We start from the raw sequence: 13,041 nt of genomic DNA, 5'->3' as shown, positions 1-13,041 counted from the left end.
TGCCTTTGACTTTCTGTATCCAAAATGGTATTTCAACTCAAAATTTACATGCTATTATCTATAGCTATGTGTGCTTTAAGAATCATTCTTCCTAAAAGAATCATATATACACACCTATATATATATATATATATATATATATATATACATATACAAAATTTACTTTTCTGTTACTGTAAGATCAACAAAAAAAGTACTCCATCCAGTGAGAGACAAATATTTAATGTACATAGTATACAGTTATGACCTACTATTAGTTGGAGATGTAGTTTAGGCACGTTTTAACAACATGCATTATAGATTGTTTGGAGACACAGGGTGTGTTCTTAAAACTTGCCTTGAATACATATCCAAGGTATGAAACTATTGGTAGCTCATAACTGTATACTGTGTACATTACATAATATATATACATATGCAGATATATGTATAGACAAACACATACACATGGATATAGATAAAAGTACAAAAGATCAGAATAAAACGTGCAATACATTTAAAATTTTTATTACATCATATTTCACATAAATCATACCTGTGCCTAACTAACATATACTAGAATGCCATGTAGTAAACATGTAATGCCAGACCATGAAAAGAAACAAGTAATGTAATCACATTGTCAGTTACCAACAAAGATTGGTAGGCAGACCCCAACTAAAAACTACAATTATATTCTGTAGATTCATTTATTTATTTATATACATATATATATATATGAATATATATATATATGTGTGTGTGTGAGTATATATATATATATATATATATATATATATATATATATAAATGTGTGTGTGTGTGTGTGTGTGTATATATATGTATATGTGTGGATACATATATGCATAAGTATATATATGTATGCATATGTGTAGACATATGTATATATATATATATATATATATATATATATATATATATATATATATGCATATGTATATATATATGCACATGTATGACTCCCGCAAGCCAAGTGAGACCATAATCCAGGGGTGTAGCCAGCCCACTTATGCATACCTTTCCTTCATTGGACACTAAACTCTGCTTGTGAAGACCTTCTGAGGCAAGTGAAATCGAAATCGAACTAAATTCAACAACTGGCACCCATATATATATACATATATATATATATATATATATATATATATATATATATATATATATATATATATATATATATATATATATACACACACACACCTATATATATATATGTCTATATATAATAGGAATAGGTTTCAAAGAGACTACACGTGGTATAAATAGGGGATAAGTAAAAAGAAAACAAAGAAAAGCAAAGAGATACACATACAATTAAATGATTTGATGTGTTATTATTAAGTATAAAAATCATTATTATGAATCATTATAGAGATTCAATGTCATACCGGTATCATCAGATCTGATCGCTGACTTTAAATGAACACTGATTTCCAAATGGTGTTGGGTCTAATAAGTACCTGAGTGAAAAGTTTTGTTCATGTTGAATTGTGGATGATATTTAATCCCACTAATCTCCATACATCTCATACACCGTTCATATTCCAGTATTTTTGTCTACCTTAATTGCATGACTTTCAGAACAGCTTACCTCCCTTGCATGGAATCTTTTCCCTCAGGTACTATTACAGCAAACACTGTTTGGAAACTGGTGTTCATTCAAACTCAGTGATCAGCTCTAACGATACCAGCATGACTATGAACCTCCATAATGATTCATAATAATGAATTTTATACTTCATAATTACACATCAAATCATCTAATTATATGTATATATCTTTGCTTTTCTCTGTATTCTTTTTACTTGTTCCACTATATGTGTGTGTGTTTATGTATGCATATATATGTATATATGTATATATATATATATATATATATATATATATATATATATATATGCATATATGTGTGTATATATATATGTATATGTGTGTATATATATATATATGTATATATGTATATATATGTATTTATGCATATATATGTATATATATATATGTATATATATGTATTTACGTATATATATATATGTTATGTATATATAAGTGTATATATATATATATGTATATTAGCACACAAACACACATGTATGATTGAAATTTGGGAGACGAAATGTTCACAGTAACCCATCCATATTTAGGCTTGTTTGATATAACTTGAATGTGGACTACATACTGACTACCTTTTCTTCACATGTTGCATCAGTACATTCATACATGGGAAAATTTTTTTGGTACATTCATATATGGGAAAATTTGCAGTATGCGTATCAACCAGGAATTTATTCTCTATGCAGTGTCATTGGATTTCTTGAGGTCATTTCTGATTTATGTCATGTAATTTTCTATACGTGCTATATAAATGATTACATGAATTATGTTTATATAAACTTACTGAGTACTTTCTGTGAGAAATACCTTGTCTTTAGAAGAGCTGAGATGTTTATTTTAAAGCAAATGTTTGGTTTTCCCTCCCGCAAGTCTATGAGCTCAATGTAGTTGATGTTCTGTTGGAATATAAGTAGAGAAATATATGAGTAGAGACTCTGTTTTCAGCAAATAGCAGCCCCGCAAAAGATGCTTTGAGGAAAACCAATATGGGTTTTGTTGGGTGATACATAGGTGGATTAACGAGAGGTGATAACACCCATACATAAGGTGGGCTTGGGTAGAGGTGGTTCATAGTTAGCTAGACTGAAGGAACATATCTTCTTATAATGACAGTGGAAGAGTAGAGAGATAAGAATAACATCTCAGTGGGTTATTGATTGAGTTGGTGAATGAACTTTTGTTCATCAACTGAATGGCTATTTTTATAAAATAAATATCTAGGATAAAATCTGTATCTGAAGTAGCTGTTACATCCAAGATATGTGAAGAATACTCTAGGTGTTGCATTGTAGAGTCTAATCGTGAAGAGAAAACCTAGTTTTTGGAATGCACTTCCCACTCAATGATACACATATGTGGTCACCATGAAGGCTAATCATTAATTGTGAGATTGTCATTTGAAGCGAAGGTGAGAGTCTTAGTGGTATTATTCAAGAATAGGAAGGCAGTGAGCTGGCAGAAATATTAGCATGCTGGGCAAAATGCTTAGCGGTATTTCGTCTGTCTTTACTTCTGAGTTCGTATTCCACCAAGCTCGACTTTGCCTTTCATCCTTTCAGGTTCGATAAATTAAGTACCAATTCCGTACTGGGGTCAATCTAATCGAGTGGCCCCCTCCCCCAAAATTTCGTGCCTTGTGCCTAGAGTAGAAAATAATCATTAGCATGCCAGGCATGATTAGCAGTATTTTATCTGTCTTCACATTCTGAGTTGAAATTCTGCCAAGATCAGCTTTGCCTTTCATCCTTTTAGGGTCAATAAAATAAGTACCAGTTGAGTACTGAGGTTGATGTAATTGACTACTTCTCCCCAAAATTTCAGGCTTTGAGTCTGTAGTAGAAAGGATTATTCAAGGGTAGGGAAAGAGGCTACTGCTACAAGATATTTTCTTTGGTATCGATTGTGTTTTGGTAACGACTGTGTTTTGATTATGTAGTTTCTGTTGATTAAGCTGTGTTCAGATACTATGATGAAAGCAGAAACAGCAATGGCTGGGAAAATATGAGGAAGAGGTCAAGGATGCTATAGTAGTTGCTATGATAGTCAGGGATACATGTAAGTATAAAGACGCTGAACAGTGAAGATAGTTGAGGAAGTCTAACTATTTCACATTCACATTATCTTTGATTGTATCAGGATAGGGTTAGAGCTAATGAGATTTGTGTGCAATGAAGTCAGCAAAGATTATGGCATTAGAGAGATGTAAGTTGAAATACATTTCCCTGATGTAGGATTAGAAGAAGTCAAATAATTGCTGGTTGTAAAAAGAGTAAGCTAAAGAGATGGAATATAAAGATGAGACACAGATATGAGATGAGAGTGTTGTGTCTCAGAGGAAATAAAAGATGATACTTCTATGCTGATAGGTGATAGTAAGTTGAATAGTAAGTTGAACTGAAGCCAAACCAAAGTCCATGGATATTGATGTAAAAGTGAAAGCTTTATCCATGATGATAAATATTTGCTAACTACTCTGTTAATATAATCAAAAACAGCATTTTGAAAATTAAGAATAAGATTTCTTGTTGAAACAAATGTTCAATAAGACATTGTGCTGAAATTTTAAAACAATTATTAGAAATAATGAATTTTAGAGTAGGGAATAGTGTATCAAATTGCCACGGTATTTGACTAACAGCTATACTATCAACATGGTAAGGAGAAAAGCTTCCTACCCAGAAGGTGCAAAAATGTTACTACATACTGCAAGGCATTTTGTTTGAAACTCTACTAATTCTGAAAATCCACTTTTTATAATAAGAAAGCAAAAGTAACAATAAAAAAATAATGACATAAAACTGAACTATGAAAAATAGTAAGAAACTAGATAATATACCTAAGAAATCAATTAGGATGAAAGGTGAACTGACTACTGATAAATTAGGAAGTGACAAAAGAGAATATATCTTAAAAAAACAGAACATAGTTAAAGAGGAAAATTTCAAAGATTAAGAACTTGGAAAAGTAAAGATGTGTAAAACAAAAGTTGAATGCAATCTCAGACAAAATTAATACTACATTAGACTTGATCATCTAACACAGATGAACAAGCCTCTAAATGCTTTTGAATATGCATAGCAGGGAAATTGGAAAGATGAACAAATCACTAACAAAAATTAAACTCTTTGTAAAAGAGATGAATCACAATAACCTCAAAATATTGCATTAGCAGTTAAGTGTGTTGCAGAGATATCAGAATAGAACAAGAATCATTGCAGTGCTTGATTTCTTGAAATTCTAAAAACTTGTAACCTTAAGTAAGGATTCATAGCCCATACAACTGAAGTGAAATATTGCAGCATAGGACACACAATATAACAGACAGAATTATGTTTTGCATACAACAAAGGTGGTATTAACACAAGATAAACATGGACTGGAACAATGAAAAGGTCACCCTTAATGCTGAAGAATGTGAACAGCATTAGAACAAAATATAGAGCAATGAAAAAAAAATGCTAAATACTGCAGAAAATACAGCCAGCAATAAACAAGCAGACTTTATGACAAAACATCAGCTTATTATGAAATTGTAATAAAATAATGATCAGGAAAGCCCATGGTATTGAAGAATTACAAGAATGTTTGTAATAAACAAAATTCACTTCTTATTATAAGAAAAAATATCTGGGAAAATAAACAATATTCTGTCATACAGAAAACTTTAAGGGAGCTAAAAAGAAAATACAGCTAACAATTAGAATAACAACATATTGTTGGTATTTGGCCCTGTTAGATCAAACAGATCTATATCCAAAGGCATTACAGTCCTGATTATTCCATCTTTTTGTATAGCCACTGTAACCCTCCTACTATGCAATGTGACTCTCCTTTTTTAAGATGGTATAAAATGATCTGATAAAAATTGGAAGGTCAATATGTATCACCTGTGGGCTCCTTAACTAATGACCTGTCTCTTTCAAAAAATATAACTGACTGTTATAATAGCTAAAGTGGACAGAAAAATAGACAGACAGATAGACAAATGGACAGATAGATGGACAGACAGACAGACAGACAGACAGACAGACAGATAGACAGACAGACAGATAGACAGACAGATAGATAGATAGATTACATCATCGCTTTATCAGAAAGGATACCAGAGGAAAGATATACGTATTTAGGATAAATTAATACTCCAAGATCACAGGATTACACAGAACTGATTGATTAATAAAAAGTACAATGACAGGATTCCTAATTTTAGCATAATAAACATGCTTAGAGAACATAATTTTAACATGCTTAGAGAAGGAAAGAGTAGCAGGGACTCTCAGCTGGCCGAAATAAAGCAAAATTACACTACTCTGGTGAAAAGGTAGGAGGTATTAGACCAATAGAGGAATTTTTCAGGGTGATAGTTTGTCTTCCTTATTTTTTGTGGTAATATAACTGATTTTAAAACTGCTATTATGAATAGCTAAAACATGGACATATATACATCATTAGATGTAGACAACATAAAGTAAACCTCTATATAAATGACTTGAAATTGTCTGCAAAGAATCAAGGTTAAATAAGCATTTTAGTGCACACATTATTTTGACTGTATGTAAAAGCACCCACTACACTCTCGGAGTGGTTGGTGTTAGGAAGGGCATCCAGCTGTAGAAACTCTGCCAAATCAGATTGGAGTCTGGTGTAGCCACCTAGTCCACCAGTCCTCAGTCAAATCATCCAACCCATGCTAGCATGGAAAGTGGACGTTAAACGATGATGATGATGATGATGATGATGATGATGAGTTGCAATAAAAAAATAAAACATGAAAGAAAATAGAAATATATTAAAATATTTGATACATATAACAGACAATGTTTGTATTAGTGATCACAAAGGTTGACTATTAATAAATTAATAAAATAGTTAGAAATGCAGAAAAGAGAAATGAAGACATTTAACAACTTCAGGATCAAGTACAGTTGAATCAGTGCTGTTGGGCACTGACTTAAATAATCACATTATAAGGATAGTTAAGTAGTAGGGTATCCACTGTCATTGAGATGTCAATATAATATTAAACTGCTTCTGTTAAATGTTGTTAGAAGTATGAGAGCTTTAGAAACAAAACAAAAAATAAACAAAAAATAAATAATAAAGTTAATAACAACAACAACAACAAAAATAAAATAAGATGAAGTTATAAAGATGGTAGAATTTTGTGTTAAAAATAAAAACTCATGCATTACAAATGTATTTTATACCACAAGCAGAAAGACAGTATGGGAACCTGTCTCAGCTAAAATAGAAAACGATTGTATTCTACATTTGTCAACTTAGAAAGTGATAGAGATTGATGATCAATGGAAAAACTGAAAGAAAATTCAATACCTAACCTTGTTGTTAACATTTTCCTATCCAATCAGATTGCATGAAATTATAGAATATCAGAAGCCTAAATGAAAAGGTTTCAAGCTGATCATGACAGTAATAAAGGAATTTTGTTTCTGGTACACCTGGTGGAAAAAGGTACTGAAAAATCAATAATGTAGTCATTCTTGATGATGTGCAAACAGAGAACAGAGGAAAACGATGTATAGTGAATATACAAGAAAATAATCATATCCTGCACATAGTAATCTAGTTAATGCAAGAGATAAAAACCAATGGGGTTTGTGAATTTAAGTTCTATGTGATGATCATCTTTAGATACTAAAGATATGTGACATGTCTGTGATAAGTAACATTACAGCAACTGGATAAGAACAAGTAAGATCCATTAAATTTGCATGCAATATGGACAGGAGAGACTGACTGTAAACAAAGAGAAAGGCTGGCTATTAGAGGTACTGATTAGTACATGTATGAGAGGATCTGTGAGTATGTGCATGCATTGGTCTCAATATATAATGAGAAGGAACAATGTGTGTTAGATAACAAAAGTGTACTGTGTACCATTTGGAATAGATACATAAAAAAACTAAAGATCATTAGAATTATAAGTTATCTCACAAGTTATGAACTGATAAAATAAAACTAATGGTAAAGCCAGCATGCAAATTAAGACATGATGAAGATTAAGCTATGATAATATCACCCTTCTGACAGTTAATAATGACAACCAAGTTATTATCAACTTATCAGCCTACAATGAGCCCTTGGCTCAGAGGTGTCAAGAACATCTGGTGTTGCAGCCTGAACTGAAGCCTAAACTAGATTTCACAGGCCTGATAGAGACAATTATTCCTAAAAACCCTTTTCCTAATGAAGGCCAAAGTAAATGAGTAAAGGAGTTAACAGACATCATAACAACTTTATTAACAATAAAGAAAAAAGTATGAGATATTAGCAAAATTTGTATGCTAGAATGTGCAGCAAAAATCTCATATTAAGAATATTTCAAATGCAAATGGAGACAAAAATTGTCCAAATGAATACATATTGGTCTTCCATGAAAAGAGCAATATTTGACGGAAGGTTTGCACTATTTCTGCTGCAAAATCTTTCAATTTCCTTCACATTACTAGAATAGATTTAGCCAAACAAGTGCATGAATTTAAAGAGGAAAGAAAAGACTCCAGTCATTTGGCTCAGCATGTACAGACAAAATGAAGGGGAAATGGTCACATCTTTTGGACTCATAAGCTTCTTTTTTTTTATTGGTTCAGATGACAAAAGATTCACAAAGGAGCACTCATTCAACAAACTAGAATTGGTGTTAATCACAACTCTAATCAGGTTCAAATTCTGAACACATACCAACAATATTTTACAGAATATTTTAAAAACAAAAATTAATAAAATTAGTATATTTTCTTTATAAAACTGAGCTAGGTGCTGGAGTAAACATTGCCATTATCTCTGCCTTAGCTCTTCTTTTACAATAATCAAGAGAAGACAGGGTAGTTTTTCTTCTACAGACAAAAAACTGTGTAGTAAGAGATGATGAAGTTGGTAAAACTATCAACATTATTAATGAAACATCTAGGAGCATTTGACAAATTGGGGATAAAATTATCAACATTATTAACAAAGAATCAAGGAACACTTAGCAGGTCAAGGACAATTGACATCATTTTCCACAAATAAGGTGATGAAATTTGTGTTTGAACAACCCAAATATTACATAAAACAATAAAAGAAAACAAAAACTATACAGAAATGTAATTTAAATCACTGACAGTATCAAAAAGCAGTAAGGACATGAATATAATCATAAAATAGATACACAATCTACAACTAAATATAATATCACAAAGACACCAAATACACAGCAATGAGAACTTAGACAATGCTAACATGACACGTAATAACACAACAGTTGTCCGTCCACCAACAAAACACTTGTACTAAGATCCAAAAAGTTACCACACAACATGTACACATTTTCTTTTCAATGTACTGTATCACACAAAGAAAAATAACTTTAAGAAGTGTTTCAAAGTACAAAAAAGAAATAATTTTCAATTGTTGAATCTTTTTGAACTCATTATAAACTACAGGTAATATACTGAAAATGACACAAAAAAAAAAACATAAGCTATATTTTGGGGAGGCATAATCAAACTAGAATTTATAATAATTTCAGATAAAAACTTACATGCATGGACATTCATGTGTGTTTGTAAAGAGAATTCTTATTCAATACTTCAATAAAACTACAACATCTGTATTTTGACCAAACTCTCTCCCAATAAATTCTTGTTAATCTGATCGGACTAGCTTTCAAAGAGAAATATGAAAACATCCACAAATTGTATAATAGTCTTTTATTCTTTGTAGACAATAGTCTACCTCCCACAATGAAATAATGTACAAATATCAACTATAACAGACTGTTTGCACAAGTGTTTCACTCATTATATGAATGACAGCAGTTTAGAGAGAAACAATAAAAGCCTTTGTGTTTTTATGCATTTCAACCATTACAGGTAACATAATAATAAAAGAAACTCTAAAATGGTATAAGGGAAGTTTGCACATGCTGTTTTTCTGCTGAGCCAACAATGAGATATATATATGGTTGCATGAAAAATAATCATAAAGAGATAATATTTTTAAGGGAAAATAATCATTTATGAGATCTAAGCTATTATGATTGATGCAACAGTAGTGAACCACAATGTGTATATTTTTGCAGTTTGGATAAATTTTTATTCCCTATCATAATGTTATATCACTGTAATACTTAATTACTATTTTAATGAATGCTATATGCAATATTACTCATGTTGATGAATTGAAATACTGGAAAGCCAATGTTTCTATTAGTTTGTTTCAAATTAATAGGGGCTGCAAAGCTTCAACCTAGTACTACTCCAGAAAACAATAAACAAAAATTGCACATCAGATTGTAAAGGCTTTGCTTGATATAACAAACAAACCAAATATCAAGTTTAGAACTGCCCTGTCTAGGAGAATTATACTTATATTTCTATATTTTTGAGGTGATAATGGATAAGTCAAATAGATCAACCTTTCAGTATTTAATCATGATTTGATCAACATGCTCACATATTATTTTCAGATTATCTAAAGACACCACACACACACACACACACATTATGATTTAGTTGTCCATACGTCAGAAAAAAGCACACTCATCATAAGTAATAGAGTGCACAAAATCAACTGGAAGTTGCTGGAACATTCTGGGCCACATCTGAATGGAAGCATAGAAGCATAAGGTGCAAGCTATGCTTAGATGAAAGTAAAATCATTCTAAAAGATTTACACGGACTGGTTGCTTTCCTAAATTTGGATGCTGCTCCCATGAGTGCAAGTTCATTTTGGCAGCATGGACATATCTATTTTTGAATTATGGAACAATACACACACACATTTAGCTTACACACTTTACTCATGGCTAACACTCCAACCCATGATAAATAACTCTTGAAAAAAATGATATAATATTTTTCATGATGTTTCATTCCATTTCTTTATACCATGACTGAGCCAACTTAGATTCTATGTACCTCCAGCATAAAATAGGTCATGCACTTCGAGTCAGTATGTCTAAAAAGCCATGAATGGTCAAGGTGCAATGGTTGGTGCAACACCAATAATAACATTCTGACCAGTTATTTGCGAATCAATATCATATACAATATCACTGATACATATATATATATGTACACAAACATTCTTCTTCATAGATAAATATTTTAGTTAAGAAATTTGTAAAGTTTGGGAATACAAAGTCCATTAGATTAAACCTGTTTACATTTTGAATAACTTCTTGACCAAGGTAAAATGTAAAGTAGTAAAAATAATGGCAGAGTTAACTCTCCAACAATGGTTAACATTTCAAAGCATTTAGCAGTTTTCCAGCACTTTACTTGTGTATAAAAGTGGAAGCCATCTCTACTTTATAGTTTGCTAAATGACAAATGTTGTATTCTACAGTCTACAGTAAATCATATGCATATGCACACATTTTACATTAATTTTTTCCATGTTAAAATGGGTGAGAGTTTATGCAGTTTAGGGCATTTTCATAATAATGGAATAAGTATTTGCTTTTGATGCTGGATGCCCCTCCTACCACTAAATGTTAACAGAAATCATAGAAGTTGTGAAAAAAGACAGCCTAAAGCAACCAGATTCATCAAACTCAACCCAGGTGTTCACTACAATTGTTAAACTAACATTTGAACAGGTAACTATTTTGTTAGCTGTTATCATAGGCATTTTTTTATTGTTTTAACATCAATTTGTTAGATATATTTGCAAAAACATGTATCACTAATCATCTCATTTTTATGTCATCATCATTGTGGGGTCTAATATGCTGAGACCTTATTCTTTTATCCTCTTTCACCTTCTGCAACTATAAATGCATTTTACTGTCACTACACAGAACTTCTTAACACCACATATCCATAAAAAGACAGTTGTCTTTTGTGTAACTTAATGTGTCTTGAATGATATTCACAAGTAATGCACAGACTCACACTCTTCTCAGTAAGCTAAAAGTAAGTGATTTTAAGAATACAATCAGATATTAATGGTCTTAGCCATATGATGGTCTTAGCCATATGATGGTCTTAGCCATATGATGGTCTTAGCCAATGGTGGGTGAAAAAATACTGTACAAATTTGAAATAGAAATAACCAGAAATAGAAAACCAAAGAAGACCTGAAAATAAGTGTTAAACTGATGACATTAGTTTTTAGAATTGTAGATCCACTCACCTGATGCAAGAGAGATAAAAAGGCAACTACTGTTAAAACACACACACATGCATGTAAACAGTCATGTGCATTTTTACTTTGTTTTAATCAAAAGAAGTATGTATTAATTAGATATGACAGTGCTGACTCTGGAGAAAATTAAAATACCTGTCTAACTATGAGAATGCCAAACAAATTCCATATCTTTATCAAGTGAAGTCATACATTTAGACTACATAAAAAACATAGTTTTGCTTAACTGAAATTAAACTAAAATGAAAAGGGTAAGGTAACTGTAAAATTTAGGAAGAATTATATTGTTGTATAGAATTAAAAATCATAACCAAATAAAAACAACTATAGAGTAAAATTTTATATGTATATGTAACTGATGAATATGTATTTAAAATCATCAACAATAGTTATTTATCCACCAATTAAGAAATACAGCCACCAGTCTCTGGACCAAGCTTGGCAAGGAATACTCTTTTGTATTAGTGTACATAAGAACTAAAAGCTGAGTTCTAAGTGACTATTTACTAACAAGTACTTTGTTTTTATTTGGTCTTAGACGCATATTCCTCAGTGACTATAGCTTAACAATATATATTTTTTTTGTTTGTCTGAAGGGCTGTTGTGAAATTATATGAGAGTTTTCATAATGAGTCACTGAAGTGTTTCTTCTGTCTCACTCTCAGTACATTGTTAATACATAAATAGTATTAGTAGGTACCTACTGGACATGCAAACAATATATAACAACTACAGCTACCTTTTGGAGCAAGGTAAAGTCACTTTGCATATTTGATCATCATCAACTTGTGGTTAGAGAGGGAGAGAGAGTCAAGTGCTAATGTAGGAGCCTCTAAAGGGTTGCTCAACTTGTTAGAAATAGCAGTCAAAAATCTCTCAAAATACCCTACCATCACAATTTGAAGTACAATATATTCAAGATAGTTTTTGGATGTATTATGTTTCAAACAGAAAGGATGATCACAATTTGGACCCTTTCGAACATAAATTTGCTCAATATGGGTTAACCTGGGGCTTAACAATAAGAACAAGTCATCAATCTTTATGTTGCCAATTATTTTCCATACTTTTGTAAATATAGGCCAACAGAAAGTATTAAGATGTTTAGTATAAGTTATATACAGAATGTCTCACAGACACACAAAAAAGTATGTTGGAAACTACAATAAAATGCACTTCTATATAATGGTTAAGTGACATATAATTCAACACTTTCTATACAGAATAAGATCTGATTTTGGTAATCTAGATTAGGCTCAGGATCCTGTCATTAATACT

At 31.3% G+C, this 13,041-nt stretch overlaps 1 protein-coding gene across 19 annotated transcripts in view; it reads right to left on the bottom strand.

Moving 5' to 3' along the window:
- Positions 1-13,041, bottom strand: part of LOC106874729 (uncharacterized) — a 1,612,306-nt gene that overhangs the window by 264,862 nt on the left and 1,334,403 nt on the right. The gene's annotated exons all lie outside the window — the stretch shown is intronic.

The sequence above is a fragment of the Octopus bimaculoides genome, chromosome 3 (genome assembly GCF_046866305.1).
Source record: "Octopus bimaculoides isolate indiv1 chromosome 3, ASM4686630v1, whole genome shotgun sequence".
Lineage (NCBI taxonomy): Eukaryota > Metazoa > Mollusca > Cephalopoda > Octopoda > Octopodidae > Octopus > Octopus bimaculoides.
The sequence above is the reverse complement of the archived record's forward strand: the minus strand, read 5'-3'. Positions and strand labels throughout refer to the sequence as shown.